This window comes from Montipora foliosa, chromosome 1, assembly GCF_036669935.1.
Source record: "Montipora foliosa isolate CH-2021 chromosome 1, ASM3666993v2, whole genome shotgun sequence".
Classification (NCBI taxonomy): domain Eukaryota; kingdom Metazoa; phylum Cnidaria; class Anthozoa; order Scleractinia; family Acroporidae; genus Montipora; species Montipora foliosa.
The window spans coordinates 41,714,145-41,723,845 of record NC_090869.1 but is presented as its reverse complement, the minus strand read 5'-3'; positions in this window follow the sequence as shown (position 1 = coordinate 41,723,845).

The following is a 9,701-nucleotide window of genomic DNA, read 5'->3' as shown; positions in this document are numbered from 1 at the left end:
CTTCAGGCCCTTGCATTGTGTTTACTCCGAACCCAAATGACAATGTTTGAACCATTTCTTTTGTGTGCAAAGGTACTACATACCCAATGGTCGAGACTGTGGGGTTTACCTTTTGCAAAAACAAGGCATTCACATTGAAATATTCTTTGCAAGAATTCTCCAACTGTACAATTTGTTCTTCTGTGATTCTTACCCTACTGAAGAGGGAGACACTATCACGCACATTTTCAGCAGCTTTTTGAAGGGCATGTAACTTAAAAGCTGTGTTCTTGTCAGGATTTAGTTGCAGTAGTGTTTCTGTCACATGCCCAAAATTCCAGGCAAAGCATTTTGATTATTTGCCTGTAAATCGGTATGACAAATCTTGACCCTTTTTGCGCTTCTCATTATACCACTTACAGATGTTGTTGCAAAGCCTTTTACACTTAAGTAACTGTTCTAGGCAAGTAACAAACTTTGTGAAAGCACACGTACTTAGCAAGTCTTCAAGAAAAAAGTGTCAGCCTGGTTTGTCAGCCTCATGGCTATAACAAATAATTGTTGGAACAAGTGCTGCCATGCGTTGGTACTTGTGTCCAGGGGCTCAACTTTGGCTTTGTCTTTAAATTTTCCCAAGGGGCGATCAAACTCTTGCCTAGATTTTTGGTTTGCAATAAAGGTAGTGACCTTTGTCCTGGATTTTAATTCTTTCCGAGAAAGCTTCTGTTTGTACTTTTCTACAGCTTTTCCTTTTTCAATTCTGTCTGAGAACTTCCAGCACTACCAACTTGCCTTTTTGTCACCAATGTTTCCCCCCAAAGCAGCCATATTCTTATTGCTGACATTGGCAAACGTGGAAAAATATGTTACCGCATTATTTAGTTCCCCTCCCATACACGCTAGCCATTTTTGTTCACATGGGACAATTTGAAAAACAAATTTTACTTCCACATTTCCAACCATGTACTTTTTTTTTTCCTTTATAGTTTGCATTTCTTAAACAAGATGCTTAGTGAAATTGATCATAACAGGATCATCTTCTTTACAATTGGAACCCATGAGAAGAAAGTTGTCTTCACAGCTGGCAACTCGTTCTGGGACATTCAAAAAGCTTACCAGGTAAGCTGTTGCTGTCTCATCCTTCCCGAAGGGTGCTCCGTCAGCACCTAAAGCAACGTGAAATACACCCACTTCCTCGTTGAACCAATGTAAGCAAGGTAGGGTAGCATTGATCTTAACATAAAGAGATACCAGCTGTAGAAGTAGTGGTTCTAAACGTCTATACACCCCTGAAACAGGATTTAAGCCTGCTTCCTCACAAAACTCTTTTAAATCCCTTACATCACCAATGTCAATAGTTTTAATAAACTGTGAAAGACGTTTGTAAAGTAAGATATTTGGTGCATAACAGCCTTGAAATATTTCAATTGGGCACTTGCATATGTCATTGTACTTTTTTTTGCTCATTAACCCCCCTTCATATAATACTATCACACTCCTGATTTTATTGCTCACAGATTTCTCAGATTCTAAAACTTTTTCTTAATAACCTTAGGTAGTACATTTTTCATACAAGTCACTGAGTTTTCACAATACTTCCTGAGATCTTTCTTACTTGAGTTTGCGACCAGTGCAATCCACATACCATCCAGCCTTTTCCTGTTTCTTGTCATTTTTTGCCTGCGTACTTTGGCAATGAACTGACACCAAATTCTCACAAGTAGTCCGTTTCCCCCGCCTGTTCTGGGCTTCTGAGAGCTTGAGCTGTTCGCTATTGTCATATTTTGCTTCACTTGTGATATTAGGGTGTCTTGAAGCCTTGCTTGTTGGTGGTAGTTCTGCCAAAACATTATGGAGTGCAGAGACCTAGTCATTAAACAATAGTTACATGTAGTGTAAGAAATGTCTATGTTTTTAAATGAAATCTCACATCCCGTTCATAAACAACAGATGGAGAAAAGTCAGAAAATCATACACTGAAAAGGTTATTGATATTGTGCATGGGCATACCCATTCTACAGCAATTCAGAAGCATTGAGTATTTAAGAGCAAATGTTACCAAAAATCAAACATTTTCAAAATTTCGTGGCAACAGCTCAAAAATCAATTCGGCCCATAATCTCATTTTAGGTTGACCTTAATGTAAAACAAAACACTGCATAGTTCATTTTACTAAGTATCGATTAGTTTTCGAGAAAATCGACAATCACTGAATTTTGTGAAAACGCCGCCTTTTCAATGTGAAACTTAGGGCGATTAACGACGCCTCGCGTTACAAAGTAAAACACTCTAGAGCAATAAAATCTACCACATATTGTTGACCGATGTCAAAAAATACCGTTAAAGCAATTTTTATCAATTGTCGGCTATTTCCTTTTAAAATCTAATTTAATTTGCCCGACCTATTTTTATCGAGAAGAAAACTTATCTAAAATTAGCCTATTATTTAAGCTTGTGGCACTGCATATAATTCGTTGAAAACCTAGCGTTTAAGAGTCAAAGAGTTGTTCTTTTAGAGTGCCACAGGATTTTTTGGGGAAATGATTCAGAGCGAAGAAATTGATTTTTAAAGTTGGATAAATTTCGGTGTTTCAACTTGTCCCAAACATGACGTGACACTGCACTCACACTACACTTGACAGAAGCACCTAAAAAGTTAAGCAGAATACATTAAGTCGAGGTCTATTTTAACGTACAGAATCTAACGTTTTTGTCTTCAAATCAATGAGGAAGAAAACTGTATTTCTGCAGGTCTCGTTTGGTTCGTGAACCAATCGTTGAAAATAATTTCCCACGACATGATAGCGGCACGGTGGCATTGTTTGTTTTGCATGCTTTGGACGTTGGTTTTTGTTGTTTGTTTTCACTGCCTACATTTTCCTCAAAAATGCTATCGGAGTGCCTTTCGTAAGTCTTCTTTGCCGAAACATTAGTTTTGAACTGAGCAGTAAACCAAAGCGGAACCAAGAGACCTCAAGTCAAAAACATATGTTATCACATGGGTGTTGTGAAATACCGCTTCATTCAAGTGTCTACAACTGCAGAAAGACAGGATTGGAACATGGAACAAGTGACTAATGGATCTTAGCGATTTTTTTTTATTATCAGAGTAAAAAAAGAAGGAAAACAAATAGGATCGCTATAGAAAATATGATCGCTATAGAAAAATCATTACCTGAAAAAACAAAAAAAAATTTGCGGCGTTGCCCTGGGGAAAAACCTTGTGAAATGATAAAAACGTTGTCGCTATCACTTTTTTAATCAATAAATTTAATTAAGAATGTCAGTACTAATTTAAAAACGGGTGCCAGTTTTTGTTTGTTTTGAGCGAACGGAGAGAATTTGTTTTTAGTCCAAAAGTAGAAATCTTCATTTTGTAACAGCTTTAGTGAAACGTTTGTAAACACAGCGAGTTGCGACGCGTGTTCATTGCGTGAATATGGAGGTGTGCTGTTCTTTTAACTCTATCATAGGAGGAATGTGTGGATTTGACACGAGAGACAGGAAAAAAGAAACACAAATTATCCCTTTACTGGCCTGTTCAAAAGCAATTTCGAACCACACAGCCAGCCTGGGGTTTTCCGGTCCAATGGACGAAGTTGACCTTATCCTCAGCAGAGCAGCAGTATTTACTCAACCTGCAAACATAAATTCTATGACCATTTGTCCATTACATCGCGAAAAACTTGGTTTGGGCTGGAGGCGAGGATCTACTGCGAGGTGTAGAGTTCCAGAGGCATTGTCCAATCATGACAGAAGAGGAAAAAAGTGGCCAAAATGTGACCGAGGAATCGGGAAAATTGATTCCCAAATAATTTTAAAGAAAACTGGAGTATTTCTTCAAATAGGCTCGGGTAAGTTTGCATTTTGCAAACTTTGTTTCACTGTAGTGACCTCTCTTCGTTTCCTTAGAAATATTGACTTTAAGTAAAGCCTTTGACTTTAATTTTCTTAGGTATTTGCGCATCTTGTTGGAAAACCCTCTGGCTGCTTGTAGCTGAAGAAAAAGAGTCGTCAGCCATAGTAAGTTCGACTTCTCGTTTCACTGACGCCAGTGTGTTAATGCAGATGGAAAACTTGAATCTGGTAAGCTTTGATCCACATTACGCTATTTATAGTCAGCTTGCCTTCTGTCATCCTGTGAAGTAACAGGCAAAACGCACCTTGCAAGTCCTCCCTATTCAATCCGTTTGTCTCCATAATGTGAGAGGGGACTTGTGACTAATCACATCATAATTTGTTTCCTCAAAATGCGTAGAATAATCTGCTGGTTCCCGCAGATTTTCGCTGAGGCTAGATACAAGAGAATTATACTACGAAAAAATCTCTGCTACCGGCTTTCGTAATACAAAAGTCAGTTTTATGTTCATATGGGATTTTGACATGTTTTAATCCGGATACTCTCTCTAAACTATAACTCAGAAAGAAAAATAACCGTGAGGAGACTGGAACGAATGATTGGTTTCTGTAGTTAACCACGCTTCGTTAAATTGTAATATATGTTTAAATCTATTGTAATCTCTCCCCCCTTTTCCCTTGCTGTATTTTTTCTCCTTCATTTAAATTTTCCTTCTTATTCTCTTCTTTTTCATTTGTTTTGTGGTTTAGAAAGAGAAGGATGAGGGGGAGGCGTTGGAAGAAGAAGAAGAAGAAGAAGAAGAGGAAAGTGAAATCTCTTTCACCCCAATAACAAGTCCTATACTAGAAAGTAGTCTCTATGAACCATCTTTTGCTGAAGAGATAACTGTAACGCCAAGGGAGAAGTTGAACAAATTCCTAATTTCAAGAGATATTAGTCCAATTCGCCATTCCCTGGAAACACCATGGGCAGAAGCTTCCGAGCGGACAAAAAGGCTTTATACTAGAAAGGTACGACAAGTTGTTAATGCATGCTTGGATGAGATTGTTCCTGGGGAAACTGAGACTTTATTGTCTTCACTGGTTAAATCAGAGCTTGACGAAAGTGCTATTGACTCCTCTCTGATGGAATGTTTGGCCAAATGTTATAACAACGCAGACCATTGGAGCTCTCGAAGGCAGATTTTGTCCATCATGGTGGATAAGGTGAATTTCAAAGATTTGCAAAGATGGATACCTAATTTGTCCAGGTATCGTTTTAACATAGCTAGACATCATTATTACTCCACGGTAGAGGTGCGAACGTACAATCTGTTAAAGGCACAAGAATGTACATTGCGCCAGAGAAACTCGATCATTTTTTGTCGTTCATCACCAGTACCCACATAATTCAAGACTTGCCTTTTGGCGAGAAAACTCTGAAACTGTCCACAAATACGGAAATAAAGGTTCCCAATGTTGTTCGAAGTTTGATCCCTGAGCACATTGTCCTTCAGTATCTAAGCTACTGTAGTGATGTGGGCTTCGTACCAATGAGTCGCAGCACGCTATTGAAAGTTCTCAGTGTATGTTCCGCATCTACGAGGAAATCTCTGCAAGGTTTGGACTATGTTTCAGCTGCCGGCGCCAAAGCTTTTGACGAACTAGAAGAAGTGATAGACAAGCTTGGAGATAATTATGGAAAGGGTTTCACGTGGGCTAAGGTGCAGAAAGAGAAACTTCATCTAGCGAAACGCTACTTAAAAGGTGACTATAAGGTAAGATTGCTTCTGTCTAAGATATTTTAGTTTTCTTGTTTTTGCTTCTACGGTTAGTGCACATTAAAGGGATAATAAACCATAAAGGATTTAACAGACTAGTAAAATTGTGCAAAGATAGACATATTCGATATATTCGTGATGATGAAACCCTGCGTTTCTTGGCACTATGGGTGCTTGAATTTGTGGCCGAAAAAACTGTGATAGGTAATGCGTAGAATTACTTTTTATATTGTGCCGTGTCCCGGCAAAGCATGTTAGAAATGAAGCAGAAAAGGATATTGTAGAATCTATGAGCATTTGATGTAGAGCCAAAGTTACCTGTGTATACGTTTTTCTTAATGCCAGATTGGTATATTGTGCTTTCATGTTCACTTATTGATATATGCTAAATAGCTTTTTGTGTTTCTAAGGTTCACGTATCTAAAGAATCGAAGGTCGCAGATCATTGTCGGAAATATGCCCTCAGCTATCCTCAAGACAACGATTACATCACAGTCTGTATTCATGAACACGACTCAAAATGCGACAGATGCAAACTTCTCCGAACATTATTCCGTGAAATCAAGTCAGTTATTGGCAGTGTTAACTGTAGCGCTGAAGAACGAGACGAGATGGAGTATGAAATCTCACAGTCAATTCAGAGTATTGAAGCTTGGAAGGCTTATCTCCTTCGCGCTGTAAATCAGGATGCCGCAAGACATGAAATTCTGGAAAATCTTGATCCACAGGCAGTGTTAGTGGTGATGGACTGGGCAATGAAGTTTCTGCCGAGAAAATTTCGAGAAAGTCAAAGTGACTGGTTCGGAAAACGTGGCATACCCTGGCATATCAGTGTAGCATTGAGGAAGAATGCAAATGATGAAACTGAATTGTTTACTTTCGTTCATGCCTTCGAAAGCTGTAACCAGGATAGCTCCACTGTACTCGCCATTATTGATGACGTCTTTCGTCAACTTAAGGAAATCATGCCAAAAGTCGACTCTGTTTATATGCGGAGCGATAACGCAGGATACTATCATTGCGCGTTTACATTACTTTCAGTCTACCATGTTGCTAGCGAGCATGCAATTGAACTAAAGCGTTTTGACTTTTCGGATCCCCAAGGTGGAAAAGGATCTTGTGACCGTAAGGCCGCGACAATTAAAAGTCACATGCGCACCCATCTCAATTCTGGCCACGACATAGAGACAGCCTCTCAAATGATGACGGCCATTGAGTCATCTGGCGGAATTTCTGGTGTCCGGGTGACGGTGAGCGGGCCACAACCTGCTGCAAAGTCCACTCCAGTAAAATGGGAGGGCATTAGTTTCATTAACAACATTGCATACACCCAGGAAGGTTTGCATGTTCGGAGAGCTTATGGAATTGGCTCTGGTAAATTTGTACCCTGGAGCAACTTCCGCCAACAAGTTGGGAGTCTTCCTCAGCTAAACAAACAGAAACAGAGTTCTAGTGCTGAAGTATCTTTCCAAACTGCCAAAGCCAGGAGTAAACCAAAGCAAACACCGGTTTTAGAAGAGGCCCCACAGAACAGAAATAACAGCGACGACGATGAAAGCTGTAACGACGAAGGAAGCAATCTGTTTTTTTGTCCAGAAGAGGGATGTGTCAAGTCCTTTCTACAATACTCATCGCTAGAAAAACATCTGGACTGTGGTAAACACAAGTATCCCTGGAACAGGAAACACTGTATGACAAGGCAATGACCATGTACGCAACGAAACTGGAGCGTGGTGCTGGCATCCTACCAGAAATAGTTGATGAAGGTGCATCTAAGTCAGTGGAGGATGATGGCTCCGTGCTACCGATGGGATGGGCTCTTAAGTCAGCAGGAGTACAAAGAAAGAATCTCATGGTGGCGCAGAAAAACTATCTGACTGAAGTCTTTCAAGTTGGAGAACGCACTGGGCAAAAAGCAGATCCAACGAGCGTCTCAAAGGCAATGCGAAGAGTAAAGCATAGCGATGGCTCTAATATCTTCGACAAGTGCGACTATCTCACACCACTACAAATAGCAGGATTTTTTTCTCGCTTGTCAGCAAAGAAAACTTATAGTGTGGAACAATCCAGTGAGGAGGAAGAACTAGAAAGGAATGAGCTGATAACAGAAAAGGCAATCGAAGATATGTCCAACGAAGTAACGAAAGCATTAGCTCTTCAGCATCCCATCATGTACGAAACATACAACATCTGTGAGATCGTAGGTCGGTCTAGGCTGGCGAAGTTTTCGATACGAACACTGCAGAACATCTGTGCAGCCTTAGAACTGGATGTAGCATCGATGACTGGCGAGCGCAAGCAGCCGTATATGGAAATTATTGAAGGCATTGTGGCCAGGTGTGGCTGTAAAACTAGTTAAGGCTGACTAGAATATGTAGAGATTAACCTACGAAATAGTCAGTGATGTCGAGAATGTCTTACTTGAGGTAAACTGAAAATGACGGCTCTGTTTGACGCTATGTGTGTCTCGTCAAAATTATTCTGGTAGATTTTACGATGGAATCCAGGGAAAAGCCAACAAAAGAAAAAGTGTTATATGAAATGTAACAAGTTGTTATAAATTAGTTAAGTCTGTGGAGAGAAAAGGAATCACAGCCACGCCCACAAACGGAAAATCTTGTACATATTCAAGTAGATTTAAAGATTACACAGAATTTTAAAAGGGGGATGGTCTAATGAAAAGTTTTTTCAAGCTATCCTGTGACTAACAATTTTAAGGCCAATCATAAGGAATCTTCCAATTTCATTTTTAAAATCATTTTTAACTGCATCGCGAGGTCCACCAAGCCCTCTTTTATCGAGAAATCCTTCGAGTTGAACCGCCCACTGGACAGAGAGCAAACCGTTCTCCTTTTCTGGGTCTACAGTGGCAAATAATACTCTTCTTGTAAAAAGAGTTAGAGGTATGGTAAGAAGTCATATGCGTCTCGTCCTGACGAAAACTTTAGTTAGAGCGGGACTGGCACTAGTCAATGAACACCAGTCTCACCTGCAAATTGTAATGATTCGGGAACCATTCCGAACTGATTTCGCATAGACTTTTTAGGGTCAATGCCTTGATACAGAAAAACTAGAGCTACACCTTTAGAAAGTGATGAGGATCGTTAGTTACAATTTTCGAACACTGGAGGCGGGAGGGCGTAGTCGATCACATGGCCAAGTAATTTGCATTTCTTTTTCAATTTTTTTTTAAGTTTACTTTACTTTACCATCTATCATTCCTCGTGGATGTCTTTAACAATAGTTTTTGGAAAATGTGCGTAAAAACCACCTAGTCTTTGATAAATTAGTTTATCGAGGAATTCATTATCCGTGACCGGTCGTGTCCGGGTGATCCCGTTTAACCCACTTAGGCAATAATGTCCTTACCATTTTCATAGTTGGAGACCATTACTGGGCTGAATTGTTAAAAAAAAAAAAGAAACTAGGTGATGGTCAAAGCCAAGTGTTAAGTTTTTCCGAACTTGAGATGTGGCAACGTCTTTCTTGTACAGGGCACAGAATTCGTCATGGCACCCGCATACGTATATTTTCTAGTTCGATTTGGGGTAAAGCTTTTAGTAGAAGTGCACAAACGCGTTGTGTTTCATCTTTGACAGTTTTGAAATTAATTCAGAGGCTAGAACTTCTTGAAGATGGTTTATGTGCTTTATCGCCGTAGAATATAGCTGAGGTTATAAAATGTAAAAATTGATATTGAAACTAAAAAGACTCGTAAGTTTGAAATGTTTAGCAGCAGCATTATATAAAGGGTTCATGATTTTCCAGTCACAAAAAGTCCGTGCACATGAACGTCCGCTCGCACTTCCAGAATTAATAATTGGTCACGCAACCGTTGAGTTGCCATAAATACATGTTCTGCGAATCCAACTTGCTGAGAACGCCCAGCTCCGTTTTGGCTACGTTCCCAAGGAAAATGTAAGTTGTTATTATACTATGAAAATGTGGAAGTCTTCATGTGCTGGTAAAGAAGGTTAAACGACCCTTTAATTTTATGATCAAAATATTTGATTCTTGTTCGAAATTGTCACGGATTTAAGACAAGTTTTGAGACAAACGGCTCGTTAAATTGTTTGCCTTTGGTTTGTTTATTAGTTCGAAACT